Genomic DNA, 15,553 nt, shown 5'->3' with positions numbered 1-15,553 from the left:
TATAGTTGGATAAACAAATTTTTTAATTTAGTGCAAAAATATTTCAATTATTTAAAAAACTTCTCGATGCATGCTAAATATACAGATGAAAGTTAGCATTAAAAAGTCAATACGTTGGATCATCTCTCTCCTGACAAAACTAATGGGACCATATTTCCCAGATTGCGGCTACCCCCTATATTTTGAGGGTCAGTAATCCGAATCCGCAGAAAAAAAGTGTGTTTATTCCAAAAAAGAGGGTTGTGTCTGATTTTGTAACTTAAAATACAGTCTGCACTAATTAATTAGCATATTTGAGGTCTTCCCTTCGAACCATTGAGATCCTAGAACGTAAAGATCTGAAAACTTATTCAAAGAGGTCCGTTTATTTTTTTGCACTGTACATTTTCTTAGAACAACTGCACATTTTTGCAACAGACACAGATTACTTATGAAATTCTGCTAAATTTACTACTTTATGGACATTCAATGTCGAGTGTCAAGCTTCGGGATGGAACACAATAAAAACAAACACCGGCTATAAATTCTACCTTCCTGGAAGAAAAGTATGAAAATATGTCACTTCTTGAAAAAATACGCTTTCGCGATTAGAAATGGCGTACCTTTGGCGATTTATAAGTATATGCCAAAATGGTGCGCCAAGTATTGCTGTTCTATCAGCAAATGGGACTTTAGATATAGAAAGTTTTAGTACATGATGAAGAAAAATTTACCTATTAAATCATAATGCAGCCCTGAAATTAAAATGCCAGTGATTGACCATGACAAAGTTATCATGTATAAAGCTGATCTCGAGAAGATACTTGACACAACGACGCTTTTAGGTACCGCTGTAACTAATTTTGGTAGTTGAGTTATCTGGAAATGCTCATAGGATCACATGTGTAAATAAGGCAATTGATGACACCAATTTTCAAATCTTACAGACTGATGCAGAAAGAAATGCATGGGCGACCTTTAAAAAAGTTATATCTAATTTTCTTTGAAATTATAAACCTCGTGATTATGAAAATTTCGAGAAAAATTGCATCTGGTGTCAACATGTGTACTCAAAACTATTCTCTTGAACATGTGTCGTGACTCCATCCCCTCAAAATAGGTTCTGACAGCGACAAACATGGATAACACTTTCACGAAGAAATCTTGGAGTTATGGTACCAGGGTTTATGGAGAGCAGCAATCTTGGCACACTCTGCTAGGCAATTCAGTGTGACATGCTCAGCGTAAATGCCTTTACAGCCAAAACCAAACTTGCCATATATTAGCCAAATATTTTCACTGTGTATGGATTTTATAATGGTTATATACCTTGAACTACATATTTTTAAATAACATTGCCACGTCGTTTAATCTCACTATTTTCATTGCTAATGCCATATTTATTTACATTCCATCATGTAACAGTAATATAAATATCTGAATGTAATATAAATATGTAATATAAGTGAAATATAAATGTAAGTGTAATATAAATATCTGAAGGATTATATGTAAACAAGTTATGAATGAGACAAATGGTTTTCATGCTTTTAATAAACAAGGTTTGAATTATCGTAGAATATTCGTTAGATATCAAAACATCCGCAACTTTTCCAAATTTGCTTCTCAGTGTTACAATTGTCAAAAATACTTTTAGCACTAGAGAGACTGAAACTTAGTATATACCTATATTGCCCAAAAGCAGTCAAAATGATTGGATTGTAAAAGAATAAATAATGTGTAAAGAAATTTGTTTAAAATTAATTTTTAATATTTTTCATATTATTTACAGTTATATAACAAGTTATTAGTAAATATTAACAATAAAAAAATAATATATTGTACAAATTTCTAAGAAAGTGTGTCATTATATGCATCATTGTTTTTCTAATTGAAATTAAAAGCAGTCAAAATGACTTCCTTAGGCAATCTAGTGTTCTGTTAAAATTTTTAACTTTAAATCTTTTCTAAATATTGTTATTTCATGAAGGCATGTTTTAGGGGAAGAAGTCTAGACCAATATTTAGATTTTATCCCGTAATACTGACGATTCTATAATTCGACCGAAAATTTAACTTTTTTTTCTTAAATACTATCTTAATAAATACAGCCTTAATTTCAAGCTTTGTTGCGTACAATAGTGTGTTTAAACTGTTAATGTTGCGTTTGTAAAGACTAAAGAGTGTGGCTAATTTGAATAAAATGAAACTTCAAACTCCTTAAACCACTGTTTCTCTTAAATGCGGGGGCGTCGCGGCATCGTTACCCCCCCCTCAAAACGGTATGACTTATTTTATCGCATCAAAACGACGTATGGCGGCCAGGAAAAGAGCGTTACCGTTACTTAACATTTGTCATGTATACTCGTCCGCGCGCGCCTCAAAATGGGGATAGAGGGGACGCCCCATAATATCTTGCGGTCGGCGAAGAAAGCTCTAGAGAAAGGGGGCAGGGGCGGCTCGGCGGAGTCGAAAAGTCATCCTCTCAGGTCGGACATTCGTCATTTTCCACCGGGGCCAGATGAAGTTTGCCTCATTTGCACAAATTCTCGAGTCGTTAGAGCCCCTAGGCCTTCGGAAAAGATGGCCCCTGCATTGAAGGGGTGGAGGTGTTGGGGCTACATGAGTTGTAGCCTCTGCTCGGGGAAAGAAGAGTATAAAAGGCGGCTATATGCAAATTTATACCCTCTTTTAAGAATGGTGGTGGTTTGTTTCTTGGCGTCCGGCATAGCAGTAGCAAGTGACAGGAATGAAATACAGTTATGAGTTCTTCATTTCTCTTGATGAGATAATGTTATAGAGGGAGGAGGGTGCAGTCGCGGGGTGGCTCCCTATTGCTCCCTAGAGACATCCGAAACAGGGGGGGGGGAAAAATCATCCTTCCTGATACTCCGGGTTTGGTTATTTCATTCGGCTTTGTCATACCTTTTGGGAGGCATAGGTTATGTATTTCATTCGGGTAAGGTTCATTAATAGAACCGATGGAAGGATTTTTCTGCAGGAGATGATGGGTTTTGTCCAGATTGAATTCGAAAAAGAAGATGGCCGTCAGAAGATAAGTTCTCCTTTACGACATGACTAAGGATGGTAATGGCAGAAGAAATAAAAATGTGGTTATGGATAAGGTTGTAAAAAGATGGCTAAGATTTGTTTTAGGTCTCGCATTGTGTGGTGCAATGTCCATTTGAATGTGAGGGAAAATAAGAAAAGGAATAAGAACTAATTTTTCTCCCTTGTTGGAAAAGCTTTCTCATCTTAAATAATCACATTGAATAATGGCGGTGAGAACACACATTCATCGTAGAAAAGAATATTCGAAACAAGTTTACTAATTAAATATATAATACAAAACGTCTAATATAAATGAGTTGCCTTTTTCTAGCTCAATTTATGAAACATTTCTTACTGACTAAGTCTAACATTAAATAGTGTTTGTATTTAGGTTCGAAATACAACACTATCTTGGACTGGTTGCTGTTTTGGGGCATGCTGTTCCTTCCACGGAGAACTTTAGGTCATTGGTGACCTCTTTTGTGATAGCCATACACTCTGATGTCTTGCTCCGAAATTATAATTCCTTTTGGAATTATGATTGATTTTATATTTCATAAATCTCATTGGTATATGCTGAACTATCTGTTCTTCCACGGGCACATTTTGCCTTCATTTAACCACTTCGTATTTTTTACTTTCCTACATGGTTTAAAATATTTGATTTATTGTTTTAAATCAAATATTAAATAATTTTATCTTACTGATCGAAATAATAATTATATATTTATCAATTAAAGCTTTTCGAAAGTTATTTTCTTACTTACGAGGAAGGAATGACTGATGAAATAGTTTCAAGATGCCTGTTGCCAATATGGGTCCTTAATAAGACTATTGCAGAGCTTGAAACAATGCACAACATGTGAAACATGAAAAACTCTCTTTAACAATTACTTTCCTGTGTTTTTGTAACGCGATATTAAAGTTTTATTTAATTGTAAACCATAGAGCGCCAATGAAGTCTTAGCACCAGTTTTAATAAAAATTTTATATTTTTGATAGAAATATTATTAAACATTAATTAGTTAAAGCTTTTAATGGCTTATTTTTTGAAACGAGATGGCTCAGGGGATAGAGCGTTCGCCTTCTAATGAGGTGAACCGGGTTCGAATCCCAGCGATGGCTGATCGATACGAATCTGCATCCGGCTTGCACCAACCATAGTGCAGATATGAAGTATCCTCTCAGTGGTATACGGATCATGGGCTAGAGTTCCTCTGCCATAAGTCTAACAGTGGGAGGTTCACGTGATCTTCCTTCGGGTTAGTTCCATCAAAAGTCTTCCGCGAAGGCAAATTTCCCCCAATACTTGATCCTGGAGCAGGATAGCCCAGTTGGTAGAGCACTGGGCCCATGTCCAAGAGTTCGTGGGTTCGATCCCAGTCGGCCGAGTACTCCCCGTGTAGTTAATGGTGACTGATGCACGTTAGGTTGAGTCGCAAAGTCCTCCATGTTCCCATAATAAATCAATACGTCTGGGGTTACTGATTCAGGAGCTTCCTTGTCTTCTGGATTATAACAAAATTACAAGGCTACGGAGATGAACATAAGTAGTCGCAAACCCAAAAATTGGGTCAGCTGTTCAACAACGGTAATAAAATGAAATAAAATAAATTAAAATAAAATAGCTTATTTTAACTCTGACGGGGGAGTAGTGAATAATGACATATTTTCAAAATACGCGTTGCCAACTCTGGGTCCTTAAAAGGTTATTACTGAACAGTGCGCAACATGGTTTGTTTTTAAGGATGGCTGGCATCAGTCCCTCGTGATCCATCGATCACTCCAAAAGCTGAAGAAGAAGCAGCATGTGTTGTATCGAGTTTCGTCTGAGAATGTCACATTGCCGTCAAAAACCGCAGTGACAGATGTTGTGTCACGGATTTTGATGAGAATAACTTTATCTTTGACGATAACATCTCAGAAATTTTCACTTTATCTTTCGCGATCGAGGAAAATGTTTTCGTTTCCATGTTTATGAGTGGTGCATGGAACAATTAACGAGAATTGTTGAAAGGTATCCTTGTTTGACATCGCATGTGAAAATAAAAAGAAATGAGGCACTTGGTTTCCAAAACCAGATCGGAAATATATTTTTTTTCCCACTCTGGGTTTCATATTCATTCAGCGATTTCAATCAAAAGCAGATTCTTATTATTTAAATTTTTTCTAAACATAAAATTTAACATTTTATGTTTTAATTTTGTATTTAATTTTTGTATATATTTTTTTTTGTATTTAATTTTTTCTCGTTTTTTTTTCTTTCAGTGATTCTGATGAAAAGCATTTCTTTTTCGTTTTTCATTTTATTCATTATTACTAGTATTAACATTTTTACTTTTATGTGTTATTTTAATATCCTTCTGATTACTATTATTATTACATATTAATTACGATTTACATTTATATACATAATTATTAGATTTTTAAATTTTTTTTAATGAATTTTGCTATTTTCTCGGTTTCCTTCAGGGATTTTGATCAAAAACAATTTCTTTTCGTTTTTTGTGATTATTATAACGATATTTTTTATTAGATTTTTAACTTTAGGTGTTATATTTTATTTATTTCTAGATTTTCTTCGGAGATTCTGTTGATATGCAACCCTCTAATATTTATTATTTATCATTGCCACTGATGATAATTTTTTTTTATCTAAAGTATTTTTCTTTTTACATAATTGTTCAAATTCTTGTTCTGATTAAGATCAAAAGCTCCTTTCTACTTTTAATTTTAAATATAATCATTATTATTAGATATAGTTGACGTCATTGATTTTTATTTTCATCAAGTATTTAAGCTTCTTACCTTTCACATGATTGCTATTAATTTTTTTACCAGTTATTAAAGAATATAGGAACAAGTTTGAGCAAGGAAATAGCAAGGAGGAGATAAGAAACAGATATAAGGGGATTTGGCAACAGATTAAACTTAACAGACTTTGAAATATTCTTCAAATAGTCTTCCAAATTGTTCTTGTTTATAGAATTGAAACTATAGTATGTCCCTTTATGTATTTTCATTTGTGATTTATTCATGTTTTTTGATTTAGTCTACATAGCACAAAATATACCCTATTCTTTGTTGGATTTAAAATATCATGTTGATATTTTAAAAATAAATTTCCTATGAATGTAAGCTAATGTGAATTAATGTTCAAAAAATATTCAATTTTAAAGCATATTAGATAAAAGTCAATTAAATTTAATTCCAGACACAAAATACATTGATCCAAATTTACTAAGCAATGCTTTCTTAAAACATAAATTTGCTTTTCTTCACTGTCCTTTTATTATAAATTGTCCCAAAACCTTTTATTTCATTTTTTTAAAGTTTTAATAGATTTTCCTCTCATGTAATTTTAAAATTTACTCATAATGCATACAAAAAAACATTTTATATGTCACTTTGTGATCTTAGCCGTAAAGGTATTAGACAAAAAGTAAAATTAATTCATCCGTGAGAGAATGCATTCGCACTAAAAAAAAAGTAACTGTTTATTCGTAATCTCGCATAAACTTTGCCTCGTAAATTAAAAGTGATATAAATGACAACTAAGAAAATAAATTAAACTCATGAAGCGTATATGAAATCCATTAATTTGCATTCAAATCAAGTTGTATAAATCAACTTCCTAGAAATACCAAAAAAGGGAAAAAAATTTCTTCATCGGACCTTGTCTGTACAATTTCAAACTTTGTCTTCTATAAAAATATAAACACAAACACAAAGGCGAGGCAGCGTTTATTCATCATCATATTCCCTTTTTTTCCCTTTTCCTTTTTCCCTTTTTAAAAACATTTTCCGATTCTCATCGTCCGTATTAATGACTTCCTTATAATTATCTGTCTCAAGATTCTTCTGCTTTTCCGGAGATTTTAGCAAATGAGCGATGACAAGGCGTTGCTTTAAATCTGCGCCAGCGTTTCACATAAAACTTTGTTTTTCTTTTACAAAGTTGGCACTTTTTTTTCTTCTTCTTCCAGTGCCATCGTCTCAATCGGTCTTTTCTCTCTCTCGAAATGGCACCTAAAGGGCATCCTTTTCTTGAATGCGTAATTCGGCAAAACGTCTTTTCCAGCCAAACTCTTTGCTTTCCGTTAACTTAAAACACGAGAAAATAATTCGCAGAAATAAGAACTGACAATCCGTCTTCTTTAATTCAGTCCCTTTTGTTTTGGTCTAGCGTAGAACGGGTGAAGGCGTGCCAGCCAAGCTCTCTCCCCATCTGCTACATCGCCAAATACCTTTTGACATGCCAGCAAAGAAGATGTGTGGAGAGAGGACTTTTGCATTTAATTGAGAAATGAGAACTCGCCTAGTTCGTTAAAGAAATCTCAAGTTGCCCAAGCGCATTACGACTGTCTGATCGGATTTATACCAGGGCCACCCCATCCGCAAAGACTCTTTTTGGCGCTGAGAAAAAGAAAGGTTGGCTTCCTTTTTACCTTTCACTCAAATTTAATAGAATCTCTTCTGCGTTTGAAGGTGTCAAGTTGCAATCAAGGAGACATTTGCATGAGGACACAGACGTTTTTTTTTCTTCTATCACCTTGGGGTGTGTAAGCTGGGAACGTTCTAATAAAAGTTAATAAAGTGGCCGAGAGTCGCACGTTTTTTTTTCTGTAGTTCTCTTTTGCTTTATACCGTTTTTTTTTATTTAATTTTCTTTATTTTAACTGTCTTTCAGGTTTTGTTTCACTTTTCTTAAGTTGTTGAAGACATTTGGAAACTTAAATAGTAAAAGAAAGAGATGTCAGATTTTTATCTTCATTTCGTTGAGCTACAGTTGCGATTTTGTGTGACTTTGCAATTGTATACTTTATTCGTATTTCTTTTTTTTTTCGGTCTGAAATGTTCTTAACCAATTATTTTCATAAAGTTAATCTTTCTGAAAAATTGAATGGTTTTAAATGAAGGAAACGGTAGTTTGTGAAATCTGTATGCAAAATTTAAATGAATTATAGTCCAGAAATTAGTTTTCAAACAATTATTTCAATTACAGATATTTTTTTAAACTGTCTTTCAGGTTTAGTTTCGCTTCTTCTGAAGTTCTTGAAGACATTTGGATACTTAAATAGGGAAACGAAAGATAGTGATGTCCAGATTTTTATCTTCATTTTGTTGAACAGGTGTGATTTCTATTTATTTTATTTATTTTTGGTGAAAATTATTTCAATAAAAATAATCTTTGTGCAAAATCAAATGATTTCAGATGAAAATAAAAGCAAAATTATAATTAATTATAATCTAAAAATTAGCGCAGTAATAGTTAGCTCAATGATTAGCTCAACATTTTGAATAATACAGTTCATTCTTTTTTTACACTTGAGGGAAAACGTATGACATATGAGTGTTTCTGATGAAGAAACCTTGCTGAATCGTCCCAAATCACGTAATAAATAAACTCATGTCTTCTTTTTTACACAAATTTTTGAAGAAATTGAATAATAAGTTCTGCATTTAACTATCAAATTTAATTAATTAATTATAACAATATTTCATTAAGACTTATTTAATTCAAAATATTTAATAAAATATATGAAAATTAAATTTTAAATAAAAGAGATTGTGTAAAAGGTGAAGAAATTTCAAAGAAATTCAAGAAATTCTGTGAAACTAAAAATTCTGTGGAACTAAAATTTTAAGAATTTCTGAAAATTCTGGGAAAACTCCGAAGGAAAAGAAATTTTGTGAAACTAAAGGTACGTGGTGATAAAGGACTTCTTTTTTAAATATATTTTCTAACGGCTGGCAAACTTCTCGAATTTTTATTACTGTTACATAAAACTGTAACTATATATACATATTGGTGTAGTTTCTTTTCCAAAATGTCTAGGATAGCTTATTTTATAGCATTTTTGGTGAAAAATATTATATTGTCACATTACTGCAATTCCTACCGATAATACCTAATAACATGTTGAAAATAAGTTATTTCTGAATAATAAAAAAATAAAAATCAAGTTTTTTCAAATTTTTTTTTATTGATATGAAAGTACAGAATATTTCTGTTTGAATCAAAATTGACGGGCATGATTCTAGATTAAAAATGACTTTTTTTTTAATTTTTAATTTTTAAAAAAAAAAAAAAAAATTCTGCCGTAATATCTAAAACAATAACCCCATACAAAATTTATTCAGTTTCCGAATGATGCGATACTTCCAAAGGGGAGATGTTTTCCCCGTCACTTCTTAATATGAGTTTTCTAAGAAACTCTTTTAGCTACAAAATTAACAAGTCGGTTTGTCGCGGAACATTCCGGGACAAAAGATAGCAATAACACTAAGAGACCTTTCGAAACGAAGAACGTGCTCAAGAGCTCGAAAGGAACTCGTAATGAATTTTCAGACAAAGGGTGGTTACGAACAAAAATGTTCTGTGCAAATTCTGACGGCTTCCCCCATACCCCTTTCCAGGCACGCTTTTCACCAACAGACAGACAGAGAAATCTTACTCTTCAAGACTTTGTGTGAGTTTTCGAATCATTTCAGAAAGAAGGGAAAATTATCAAACTGTGAGGATTTCCAATTGCGACCAAGTTTAATTCAGGGCCACGCGTTTAATCATTAGATCAGGCGAAAGAGTTTCATTTTTACGCAATGCTTCCTAAAACTTTTTTACATCGCCAACTTAGTTTCTGCTAGGATAACGGCACTATTTGAAGCCGTACATTACCATCCAAGCCAAGGTGGGGAACGATTAGTGAGGCACTTAGTCCGCAGAACAAACTTTGAGGGATGGACTAAAAGGCAATATGGCACGTTCCTGAGCAATTAGCCGCTGATTTACAAAGTTTAATCATGTCTCCATGTGGGATTGGTAACCACCACACCACCGCCTACCACCACAATCTTCTTGGCGCGATTATTCTGCCAAGACATTCCTGATTCCCGTCTCCAGAGAAGAACCATTCCTATGTTTTACTATCGGTGCTCAAGTTTTATTGGTGATTTTTAGCACTTTTTCTCTTCGAAGCCAATAATCTTACTTCTTTTTGGCGGTGGCGGGTGGGAATGGCAGGATTTGCAATCGGATGATATTACCTCGCGCAAAAATAACGTAAACCCTTATTAAAGGACGAAAGTGGGTTGGTCATTAATTCAAATTAAAAATTTTGTTTGCCTTAGCTGAAGGATAAAGTGGTGGCGATGTTTTGCCTCGCCTGCTTTCCAGCGCCTTGGGTTTTAAATAAACCTTCTTAAAAATTTTTTCTGTCCTTTCTGAGAATACATTTTGGCTCTCATTTTGCCGTATATTTACGGTCTTGGCGAAGAAATGGGATTCGGCAGTTAAGCGCTATGTAATCACCATTTCTTCCGGACAGGCTGGACGTTATGAAAGTAATGGGTTTCTTTTCCGTCTCCTGAATGGCCGCTTGACAAATAGACCCGCGAAAACTTCAAACATAATAACGAAATATGAAAGACGTAAATATGATGAGACGAAATAAAAAAAAAAATATTAAGATAAATTTATTTTTTAGCTGAAAGAAAAAAAATGCGGTGAATACGAAATTGCGTTATCAGTGATTAACAAAACGGAAGACACTATAAAAACTGGTTTTCCACTCTTCATTCAAAAGAGTTATTTTTAATGATATCATTGAGAAAAGAGGATTTTCATGATTAAAAATTTTTGTAGTAGATTTGGAAATAGTATGGCAATCACACTTGAAGTAAAAATTTAATTATGCTTTAAAATAAAAGTTCAATTAATTATATTTGAGCAAAAGTTGTGAAAATTAAAGGTGGGAATTGTTTGTATTCTAGTTTGATATCATATTCTGGTCATAAAAAGAATTGAAGAAATATATTGAGCTCTTAAAAAATTTATTCCACTGTAATTAAATCTATACGAAATGAAAAAAAAATTGCATTGCAACACATGAAAAGAAATAGAATTACTTGCAGCTCGGTAAAAATATTTTATACTAAAAACGTAAATTTCATGCTATAAAATTAGATACTTTTCATTTGAATAATAAAACTGAAACTCAAGCGGTAACTTTTATTTTATCATCACAGCATTATCATAGAATTAAATTTTCATCATCACAGCAATATCTTATTACATTTTTATCATAATCAGAAGAGAGACCTCCTTCTAAAGATAACTTGTTCACTTCAAATCTATTCTAAATAATCTATTCCAAAGCAAACTAGTATTTGCATTACAATTCAATGAATCTATCCATAAAATTGGATACTTTTCACTTGAATAATAAAACCAAAACTCACTCAGTAACTTTTATTTTATCATCACAGCATTATCATAGAATAAAATTTTCATCATCACAGCAATAACTTATTACATTTTTATCATAATCAGAAGAGAGACATCCCTCTAAAGATAACTTGTTTACTTCAAATCTATTCTAAATAATCTATTCCAAAGCAAACTAGTATTTGTATTACAATTCAATGAATCTATGCATTGAATCTACCCATAAAATTGGATACTTTTCACTTGAATAATAAAACCAAAACTCACTTGGTAACTTTTATTTTATCATCACAGCATTATCATAGAATTAAATTTTCATCATCACAGCAATATCTTATTACATTTTTATCATAATCAGAAGAGAGACATCCCTCTAAAGATAACTTGTTTACTTCAAATCTATTCTAAATAATCTATTCCAAAGCAAACTAGTATTTGTATTACAATTCAATGAATCTATGCATTGAATCTACCCATAAAATTGGATACTTTTCACTTGAATAATAAAACCAGAACTCACTCGGTAACTTTTATTTTATCATCACAGCATTATTGTATTGTAGAATTGAATTTTTATCATCATCGCCGCAATATCTTATTAATTTTTTTATCATGATAACAGGAGAGACATCTCTCCACAGATAATTTGTCTATCCAGATCAAATCAATTGTATTCTAAATAATTTATTCTAAATCAAACTGCTTGATTTATAATTCAATCAATCTATAAATTTTGAAAACACTAAAATCAGCTGCAACCTAAATTTGTCTCTAAGAGTTATGCTGAAATAGAGCAGAAGAAGACATAAATCATTCATACCAAGATTTTAGTGCAAAAAAAAATTAAATTTTATACTGCACCAAATGCAAAGAATTTAATTTATGGAGCAAAGTATTTAAATTAAAATTCACCAAATACAAGGATTTAAGACATTCAGATTAAGGTTTAAAATTTTAAATAATCTGCAGCCTTTATGTGTTCCAAAACAATAAAGGCTGCAGCTGATATAGAACAAGAATTGAATAGAACAAGAAATTAGACAAGAATCTAGTGAAATAGAACAAGAATTTAGACATAAATCATTCCAATCAAATTAAGCTCACTGTACAAATGCATCAGGTTTAAACTGCACAAATGCAAAAGGATCAAATTTATTGTGCAAAATATTCCAACTAAAATTTACCAAACGCAAGGATTTAATTTAGACTGCAAAATATTCGAAACCAATCCGAATTCAAGGAATTTAACTTTAAGTATAAATCATTCATATTTAATTTGTACCAAAATTAGCTGTAGCCTTTATTTGCTCCCGTCACTAGTGGTGCTTTCATTCTCGTCTTTTTTAATTATGATCTGTTAGATCTCATACGATTTTATTTAATTTTTTCCAACTTAAACCTTATTTTGAGTGTCCTGCTTTTAAAACATATATTCGCTGTGATCTTTACAGTACATTCTATGTAATACTTTACGCTTAATAATAATATTGCTTATTTTTTTTAAGTACAGTCGAACTTTTTTAATGAGCTTTAAGGGACCACTCGGTATCGAATTGCACAGAAAGATAACGAGCTGTTCTAAGGAACGGGCCCACGAAAGGCTCGTAAAGAATGGGTTCGTGGAAAATCATTTACTTTCGTGCATACTGACTAAATAATAAATATAGTGCTTAATTTATTCATTTATTGATTTCTCTATTGTAGAAAATAAGTTAATTTTCTTTTAATTGTCTCTTTGTAGTGTTATAGTTCTTCAAATAAGATTCATGGCCTGAAAAACATCTTTATTTGCACCCCTATATTCGAAACCCCTATACAGATCTTTATTGCACCCCTATATTTTCCTGCTCACTCAAAAGCAATTCAGAGAGTTCGGGACGGTTCGGCTTAAAATTTTAAAATTATCATCATCGTTTTCAATAATTTTTTCTTCTGCTTTAGCTAGAATTTCAGTTACAATATCCTCGGGAGCAGGTTTTCTTGGAAGTGATAACATTGGTGTCAACGCAACTTTCAAATTCTTCTCCACTCATTTTCAAATGTTCGAGGTCGTCAACTTCGTCGAAATATTAATCGCTAAAACCGAGGTTAGTTCTTCGTTAAATCGGGATTCCTCTTAAATCAGAGATCGTTATAATTATTATAGAGATTGGTTATAATCGGGTTCTGTTATCCGCTTTTCTAAATCAGGTTTCTTGGAAATGATAACATTGGTGTCAACGCAAATTTCAAATTATTCTCAACTCATTTTCAAATGTTCAAAGTCGTCAACTTCGTCGAAATATTAATCGCTAAAACCGAGGTTAGTTCTTCGTTAAATCGGGATTCCTCTTAAATCAGAGATCGTTTTAATTATTATAGATATTGGTTATAATCGGGTTCTGTTATCTGCTTTTCTAAATCAGGTTTCTTGGGAATGATAACATTGGTGTCAACGCAAATTTCAAATTCTTCTCAACTCATTTTCAAATGTTCGAAGTCGTCAACTTCGTCGAAATATTAATCACTAAAACCGAGGTTAGTTCTTCGTCAAATCGGGGTTCCTCTTAAATCAGAGATCGTTATAATTATTATAGACATTGTTATAATCGGGTTCTGTTATCTGCTATTCCAAATCAGGTTTCTTGGAAATGATAACATTGGTGTCAACGCAAATTTCAAATTATTCTCAACTCATTTTCAAATGTTCAAAGTCGTCAACTTCGTCGAAATATTAATCACTAAAACCGAGGTTAGTTCTTCGTCAAATCGGGGTTCCTCTTAAATCAGAGATCGTTATAATTATTATAGACATTGTTATAATCGGGTTCTGTTATCTGCTATTCCAAATCAGGTTTCTTGGAAATGATAACATTGGTGTCAACGCAAATTTCAAATTATTCTCAACTCATTTTCAAATGTTCAAAGTCGTCAACTTCGTCGAAATATTAATCACTAAAACCGAGGTTAGTTCTTCGTCAAATCGGGGTTCCTCTTAAATCAGAGATCGTTATAATTATTATAGACATTGTTATAATCGGGTTCTGTTATCTGCTATTCCAAATCAGGTTTCTTGGAAATGATAACATTGGTGTCAACGCAAATTTCAAATTATTATCAACTCATTTTCAAATGTTCAAAGTCGTCAACTTCGTCGAAATATTAATCGCTAAAACCGAGGTTAGTTCTTCGTCAAATCGGGGTTCCTCTTAAATCAGAGATCGTTATAATTATTATAGACATTGTTATAATCGGGTTCTGTTATCTGCTATTCCAAATCAGGTTTCTTGGAAATGATAACATTGGTGTCAACGCAAATTTCAAATTATTCTCAACTCATTTTCAAATGTTCAAAGTCGTCAACTTCGTCGAAATATTAATCACTAAAACCGAGGTTAGTTCTTCGTCAAATCGGGGTTCCTCTTAAATCAGAGATCGTTATAATTATTATAGACATTGTTATAATCGGGTTCTGTTATCTGCTATTCCAAATCAGGTTTCTTGGAAATGATAACATTGGTGTCAACGCAAATTTCAAATTATTCTCAACTCATTTTCAAATGTTCAAAGTCGTCAACTTCGTCGAAATATTAATCACTAAAACCGAGGTTAGTTCTTCGTCAAATCGGGGTTCCTCTTAAATCAGAGATCGTTATAATTATTATAGACATTGTTATAATCGGGTTCTGTTATCTGCTATTCCAAATCAGGTTTCTTGGAAATGATAACATTGGTGTCAACGCAAATTTCAAATTATTCTCAACTCATTTTCAAATGTTCAAAGTCGTTAACTTCGTCGAAATATTAATCGCTAAAACCGAGGTTAGTTCTTCGTCAAATCGGGGTTCCTCTTAAATCAGAGATCGTTATAATTATTATAGACATTGTTATAATCGGGTTCTGTTATCTGCTATTCCAAATCAGGTTTCTTGGAAATGATAACATTGGTGTCAACGCAAATTTCAAATTATTCTCAACTCATTTTCAAATGTTCAAAGTCGTCAACTTCGTCGAAATATTAATCACTAAAACCGAGGTTAGTTCTTCGTCAAATCTGGGTTCCTCTTAAATCAGAGATCGTTATAATTATTATAGACATTGTTATAATCGGGTTCTGTTATCTGCTATTCCAAATCAGGTTTCTTGGAAATGATAACATTGGTGTCAACGCAAATTTCAAATTATTCTCAACTCATTTTCAAATGTTCAAAGTCGTCAACTTCGTCGAAATATTAATCACTAAAACCGAGGTTAGTTCTTCGTCAAATCGGGGTTCCTCTTAAATCAGAGATCGTTATAATTATTATAGACATTGTTA

At 32.4% G+C, this 15,553-nt stretch overlaps 1 long non-coding RNA gene across 1 annotated transcript in view; it reads left to right on the top strand.

Moving 5' to 3' along the window:
* LOC107441792 (uncharacterized) overlaps positions 1-15,553 on the top strand; it is a 45,312-nt gene that overhangs the window by 24,003 nt on the left and 5,756 nt on the right. Inside the window, exon 2 of the long non-coding RNA XR_006225804.3 lies at positions 8,059-8,161. This is a non-coding gene — a long non-coding RNA (uncharacterized LOC107441792). The remainder of the gene's footprint in view (positions 1-8,058; positions 8,162-15,553) is intronic.

This window comes from Parasteatoda tepidariorum, chromosome 1 (genome assembly GCF_982258835.1).
Source record: "Parasteatoda tepidariorum strain Cologne lab strain chromosome 1, Ptep-v5.0, whole genome shotgun sequence".
Classification (NCBI taxonomy): domain Eukaryota; kingdom Metazoa; phylum Arthropoda; class Arachnida; order Araneae; family Theridiidae; genus Parasteatoda; species Parasteatoda tepidariorum.
Note: the sequence above shows the minus strand (reverse complement) of the source record. Positions and strands in the feature narration are given on the sequence as shown.